We start from the raw sequence: 7,677 nt of genomic DNA on the forward strand, positions 1-7,677 counted from the left end.
TTTTGTGGCCACTTATCAAGAGTGGCTGTGTATTCACTCTGTGCCTCGCTACGGCTTCGCCTCGGTGTGGATTTGGCTTTGTAAACAATTTACAAGGAGAAAGTGGATGTGTTTATAGAGAGCAGCAGCAAGGCTCCAGCTGTCAGGCAATAGTAAAGTTGCCCTGATGGTACATTTTTAGTAATTTCTGTTAAAACTATGACTTATTGTCCAAAAACAAAATGTTCCTCTATTGAGGCGTTCAATATCATCTCTACAGTACCAAGGTACATTGTTTATTCACTGTTTTTCCTCACTTGTGTGAACATCTCAAAAACATTTTAAAGGTGAAATGAGTAAGAACACCTCCTGACTGCTGTCTTTCTGTTTAAAAGTGATCTGTTTTAGAGCAAAACATAGTTTATGTGATTGTACTCGTGAATATAAGTGGATAAGTCACAACAATCTCAAAGGCCAACAAAGGCCAACAATGTCAAAGAAGGAAACATTTACGGTTGTGCCAATAAAATATTGACCTGCAAATGAGGCTACAAATATAATTTAAGTTACAGACAATCATGTGGTGGGACTTAATACATTGAATTTATTTGAGTTCACTGTTACTCCATGATATGAAGTGAAGAACTAAATTCTGCAAGTATAATGTAAGTATACAGCCTGGCAACCAATGCCATTAAAGAAATATACTTTAAAAATAATTGATTCCCACAAACATATATGTGTTGCTAATCTTTTTGAGTTGCCTGCCTACCTTGTCTACTTCTCTTGAATGATGCATTGCCCATTTGAAATTCTTGAACCGGCTCCATTATGCTTCTGCTGTTTTTAACACAGCAGATACAAACTTCAACAGTTATTCATGTAAACAATTAAATGACTGCTAACTGAATGCCATTTAGCCGCCATGATTTCACGTTCCTAGTATTGTGCATGCTGATTTACTCTTATTTGGAAAACTGGAGCATGCTTAGTGTTATTAGCATTACCTGTGCTATCCTACTATGACACATTAATGTCTGCTGTATAACAGAGCACAATGTTCACAGTTTGGGAACAATTGTGAGTTGGAAAACAATCCCTTATCCTTTGATTCTTGTGCTAACCAGAGATGTATTCATTTCTTTAACCACTGCACTGTAAGAGCTCATGTCTAAGAGTTACATCATCCCATCAAAAATGCGGCTAGTTGAAAGAAAAATAACCCAACAAAATTCTCCAAGAAAATATTTGTGCAAATCATTATTATTACAAGAAAAAATACTTTGGATTTCAAGAAAACACTTAAAGAATGTGGTTATGACTTTGAAATCTCCCCCACAGTAAATAAGGGTTAGTATCCCTGTTTATCTTTTCTAAGCCTTGGCCCACTTTGAATTTCTTTAAAGAATTATGACCCACTTCCTCATGAGTGTGAGACAGTGAAAGTAAAAAAGTTGTGACTGCAACAAAATAGTGCTCTAGAAATCACTGAATACCTACGGATGCAAGCTACAATCTGTATGTGCGTAGTCTTTTGCTGAGGGATAATCTTTCGGTCAACATCAACGACCCAGGAGTGTCCCAGAAAGTATTTCCTCTTTGAATAAATCAATCAACAAGCTTATTTTTTGGTTAATCATTTCAGTCACAATTGTACTCTTCTTTCACTTTAAAATAGGTAGTTTAGAACACGTAATTTGGATTAAAGAGGTAATGTTCAAAACTTGCTAGATTACTCACGTGATTTAAACTGATTTAATGAAGGACCAATTTAGCCAAGAATTAAAATACCATCATACATGATTCGAATCAACTTGTTTATAATTAGAATACCTTAATAAGCTATATCCCAAACTATTAAAATAAGTCCATATGTTGTCTTAATGCTGATGGTTAATCAGTGAAGTACTTTCTTGTCTTTCTGCAAGATGACTGTCGGTGGAATGAAATTGCACATATCTTTATAATGCAATAATACTATTGTTAAAAACAACTGAAGCCTATGACTTGTGGAGGGTAGTGCACTGGTAAGCATTATTACCTCACAGCAAATAGGATCGTACATTACTGAATTTGCAGATCTCTGAATTGCCACTCAGATCTTTGATTTTGTTCAGGGATTTATGAAGCTAAAGTTGTGTAATGGCTCTCACCCTATGTGAACTAGTGTAGGCTAGAATGACCCCTTACCTCCTTTGAACTACTGTTGGCATATAGGACACCACTATGTGATGCCATCACCTTGGCTTTTTACTGTTTACTATCAACATGCCAATCTATTTTGGCGATGGGGACATGCCTCTTACATTTTTTTTACGACTGGTTTATTGCAAGTGTGTTCCTGGTTTTTATTCCTGCATCCAGGAAACTGCCAGTAATACCAATCAGCTGACACAGATCATCAACACATTGTCAGTACCAAATACTTGTGAGAGAAATATGACCAAGATATGTAAAGTAATAAGAAGAGATATATATTATTCTATTCTTCATACAATTAGATAAGTGATGGATTGATTAAGACATTACTCTGCAGTCAAACAAAAATAAACGTCACGATACAGTTTGTCATAACATTCCTTTAAAGTCATTACATTACATTACATTACATTACATTGCATTTAGCTGACGCTTTTATCCAAGCGACTTACAATAAGTGCGTTCGACCAACAAAATACAAACTTGAAGAAAACAGAATCATATAAGTACATCAGGTTTCATAGAGCAAAAACATTTCAAGTGCTACTCAACTGGCTTTAGATAAGCCAGTCCTTTATTAGTATATAAGTGCTATGTTAATAGTTATATCGCTCGAAGTGGAGTCAAAAGAGATGAGTTTTCAGTCTGCGCCGGAAGGTGTGCAAGCTATCTGCTGTCCTGATGTCAATGGGGAGCTCATTCCACCATGTTGGAGCCAGGATAGCAAACCCACGTGTTTTTGCTGATGGGAACTTGGGTCCCCCTCGCAGCGAGGGTGCAGCGAGCCGTTTTGTTGATGCAGAGCGGAGTGCACGTGCTGGGGTGTACGGTTTAACCATGTCCTGGATGTAGGAAGGGCCAGATCCATTCGCAGCATGGTACGCAAGTACCATTGTCTTGAAGTGGATTCTAGCAGTTACCGGAAGCCAGTGGAGGGAGCGGAGGAGCGGAGTGGTGTGGGAGAATTTAGGAAGGTTGAAGACCAGACGAGCCGCTGCATTCTGGATGAGCTGCAGAGGTCGGATGGCACATGCAGGTAGACCAGCCAGGAGGGAGTTGCAGTAGTCTAGGCGTGAGATGACGAGAGCCTGGACCAGAACCTGAGTCGCTTTCTGAGTCAGCTGGGGACGTATCCTCCTGATGTTGTAAAGCATGTATCTGCAGCAGCGGGTTGTAGCAGCTATGTTTGCAGTGAAGGATAGGTTGTTATCTAGGATCACACTCAGATTCCTTGCAGTCTGAGTCGGGGAAACAACAGAGGTGCCGATGTTGATTGTTAGGTCAAGAGTGGGACAATCTTTTCCTGGAAGGAAAAGCAGTTCAGTCTTGTCAAGGTTGAGCTTGAGGTGATGAGCAGACATCCACTGAGAGATGTCAGCTAGACAAGCAGAGATGCGTGCGACGACCTGGGACTCTGAGCGGGGAAAGGACAGAATTAATTGGGTGTCGTCAGCGTAGCAGTGGTATGAAAAACCATGCGGGCTAATGACAGATCCGAGCGAGTTTGTGTACAAGGAGAAGAGGAGGGGACCAAGAACAGAGCCCTGAGGGACCCCTGTAGTTAATTGACAAGGGTCGGACTCCGACCCTCTCCAAGTTACCCTGTAGGTACGGTCTTTGAGGTATGAGGTGATGAGGGAAAGTGCAGAGCCTGAAACTCCAAGTTCTTGAAGAGTGTGAAGGAGGATCTGATGGTTCACCGTGTCGAATGCAGCAGACAGGTCCAACAGGATGATGACAGAGGAGAGGGATGCAGTTTTGGCAGTGTGCAGTTCCTCCGTGACAGCAAGGAGGGCAGTTTCTGTGGAGTGACCTGCCTTGAAACCAGACTGGTGCGGATCCTGAAGGTTGTTCTGATGGAGATAGCAGGAGAGTTGTTTAAAGACAGCGCGTTCAAGTGTTTTAGACAGGAACGGGAGGAGAGAGACAGGCCTGTAGTTTATAACATCAGACGGGTTGAGAGTGGGTTTCTTTAGGAGAGGGTTTACTCTTGCCTCCTTGAGACTGTTTGGAAAGTGACCAGAAGTTAGAGAAGTGTTGATGAAATGGGTGAGAAACGGTAGAATATCAGGAGCGATAGTCTGAAGGAGGTTTGAAGGGATAGGGTCCAGAGGACAGGTGGTAGGGCGGGCAGAGGTAATGAGGGTAAGAACCTCACTTGGAGAGAGAGGGGAAAAGGAGGTCAGTGTGTGGGTGAAAGGAGGGTCTGGTGACCCAGTGGTGAGTAATGGTGAGTCAGAAAAAGAAGAGCGAATATCATCAACCTTTTTTTCAAAGTGGTTAACAAAGTCGCTTGACCGAAGGGAGGAGGGGGAAGGGGCTTTGGGGGGGTCCAGGAGGGAGGAGAAGAGGAAGATTGGATCTTATCTTGAAAGAAAGTGCTTTTTGCCTGAGAGATCGAAGCAGAGAAAGAGGAGAGGAGAGCCTGATAGGTTAGGAGGTCGTCATGGTGTTTGGATTTCCACCGTTTCCGCTCTGCTGCCCGAAGGACGGTTCTATTAGCACGCAGTGCGTCCTTTAGCCAGGGAGCAGGAGGGGACTGACGAGCCTGCCGAGATGTGAGAGGACAGAGAGAGTCCAGAGAGGATGAGAGAGGAGAGTTTCTGCAGCAGAGTTTGGAGGTAGGAAAATACGTCTTAAAAATGCATCGTATATGTCATTGAGAAGCAATTTTACAGTATGCCAAACAAAGTCATACAAATCACAATGAGTACTTGCACTTTGTTGCACTTTGTAAGTACATTTTGATGCTAATGCTTTTATCATTTTACTTAATAGCAGTGTATTTCTACTCTGTGGTATTACTACTTATTTAAGTGAAAGATTTGAGTACTTGTTTGACCAATGCTTGCCAGATAAACGTTTACACTGAACCCTCAATCAACTCCTTTCTCCACCCAACTCACCATCATTCTGAGTGATAACAGATACATGACTTAGAAGTCATGACCTCTGACCTCACAGAAAGGTACTTCTTCAACCTCTGACCATTGTTGCATTAGGGCAGCCACACTGGAGCTGTTATTTTAAGTCTGATTCCTCAGGGATGCTTTTACTCTTCAAACACCAGAAATCTTCCAAGGGAAATAAGCTCTTACTGGGGGCTAATGGTGTGGAAACAAACTCTATTGATTGTAATCACACAGGACACAAGCATACATTGATTGTGGCTTAGAAGGACTGCTTCTCTAACGCACAAATGTAACACTCCAAAGAGTCATTAATTACTTCTGGAAAACGTTAATGTGTGTTTAAGTCACCTGGCGGCAGGGTCGGCTCTAGAACAAATCAAATGGGGGGGCAATAATTTACCACGGGGGGGCACACACTGCCGTCAACAACCAACACACAAACACCAACGCAACTTCAATTTCAAAACATGCTGTAAAGTATTTTATTTTCACACACATTGCAGGGGTGTAGTGCTATTTTCTAGCGCACCTACATGTATGACTTGTGCATACATGCACGGTTGTGGCACGACCACCAAAACAGAAACATATGGACATAGGCCACCATATAAAAGTGTGCAAATGTATTTAGTATCCTATCTATGTGAGCATGTTTTAGGTGGGTGATGGACCTAACATTCTCTAGGGGAAGATTTATTTTTAAATATGTAAATTAAATGCATCAATCTGGTGCACTTTGAGAGCAAAATTAAGAGATCTATGGATACATCTGTCAACACCCATATGAAACAGAACTGTAAACAGACTTAATTTTTCTTTATTTTACAAATCACTCCCCTTTAAACTGTATTCTTTCACACACACATACGGGTATTGGGCCGAGCGCGACACCGTACTTCCGGTCTGCGCCGTTTTACGCGAGGTGCAAGCAGCCGTACACCGTCTCGGTGTTGCTACGCTTCCTGTACTGAATATCATAGACTATTGCCTTAATCAATATCTAGTCAACTCTAAAATACCACATATATGCAATGGCATGATAATATTATTGTGACAAGTGGGGTATTCACCTGGTGTTTCCAGAAATTAGACGTAGATGCAGCCAAAATCGACGAAGGCCACTGTCGTTTTTCCATACATCTGCAGGCAGTCTGTAACAACCCACACAGCTCTAGTTTACGCTGGTAACGACCTAAAGCACACCCCTCAAGTCCAGAGATGTAATCCGAAGACATGCAGCGATTTCTTCGGTCGTTAATTCAGAAAAAAAACCTACTGCGCTCTGCCTGGCTAGTTAGCTAGCTGTTTATATTTGCACTTCCAGGATATTAGCACCTCCAGGAAAATGGCGCATTTATATATATTTATATGGCGCGTGTTGCATTGTGGGTAGCTCGTGACGTCACTGTGTGTGAAAGAATTCTTAAGTGGCGCTGTAGTCTACCACAAAAGTAGCGAAGAATACTTCCCTTGCATGGTTGCCATGGTTGCCCTTCTGTTTATTCTCCGCTGTGGCTCTTTTTCTCCCTCCCAGAGGCAAGCGTTTGCGCCTCCTGCTTTAAAACAAATGAATAATGACTCTATATAATCATATGTAAGGGATAATGTACAGCGACGCAGTCGTTATGGGGAAAAGAACACTGACAGGCTGATAAGGAGCCCGACGCGAAGCGTTAGCATAGCTAGCTAACCAGATGCTAACAAAAACAAAATGCGCGTGTGCCACACATACACAGAGCCGGGCTTGAATGAAACACAGAGACCCAGAAGTACTTTTCGATGGCTTAAATGTACCGTATAATCAGTATAACAGATGAACAGATCGCCACTGGGCTTACAACTAAACAGTCAGCCACGTAATGACAACAAAACAAAGGTCGGGGGTCATTGGTCAAGCCTTTCTAATGATGATACATGTATTGGTATAATCCTGATTGCATTTAGTTGAAAACATGAATTATGCTCACTTAGACATGTTGTCAAACTTTCAGTTTTTTTTTTCTTTTTTTCTAGGATACCTATTGCTGGGTTAAAACCACAGCTGTGTTAAGTCTGTGAAGTCCATTAAGCTGTTGTGTGTGTGATTCTCTGCAGTTATGGCTGCAACTTGTGATTATTTTCATTTTTCATTATTTCTTTCTGTCAGAAAATGGTGAAGATGTAGATCAATGTTTCTATAACTCAAATTAATATAGATAACTGTCACATACGAGTAAATCAATCAATAAATATTAACATTCAAGAAGCTGGAATCTAACTTTTCCTTAAAAATTACACAAACCAATGAATGGTTTATCAAAGTAGGTGCTGATCATTTTCATAGTTGGTAAGTAATTGATTAGTTCATTGATCTCTGCAGCTCTATGGGCAATACGAATACACATGACTTGCTTGACCATTCATCAATCAGCGTTTTAAAAAGTCCTGAAGTTTTAAGGGCTTTTTTTGGTGGATCATGTTGGACAGTAATCACATATTTCATAATCAAATAGAGCACTCTTTATGCTTTGAAGAAGATCAAACAGATTTTGAATTTCCATTGAATAGTTTTTTTATTTCAGTAATTTATAAGCAAAATTAACATTGC

The sequence above is a fragment of the Gymnodraco acuticeps genome, unplaced genomic scaffold (genome assembly GCF_902827175.1).
Source record: "Gymnodraco acuticeps unplaced genomic scaffold, fGymAcu1.1, whole genome shotgun sequence".
In the NCBI taxonomy this organism is placed as follows: Eukaryota; Metazoa; Chordata; class Actinopteri; order Perciformes; family Bathydraconidae; genus Gymnodraco; species Gymnodraco acuticeps.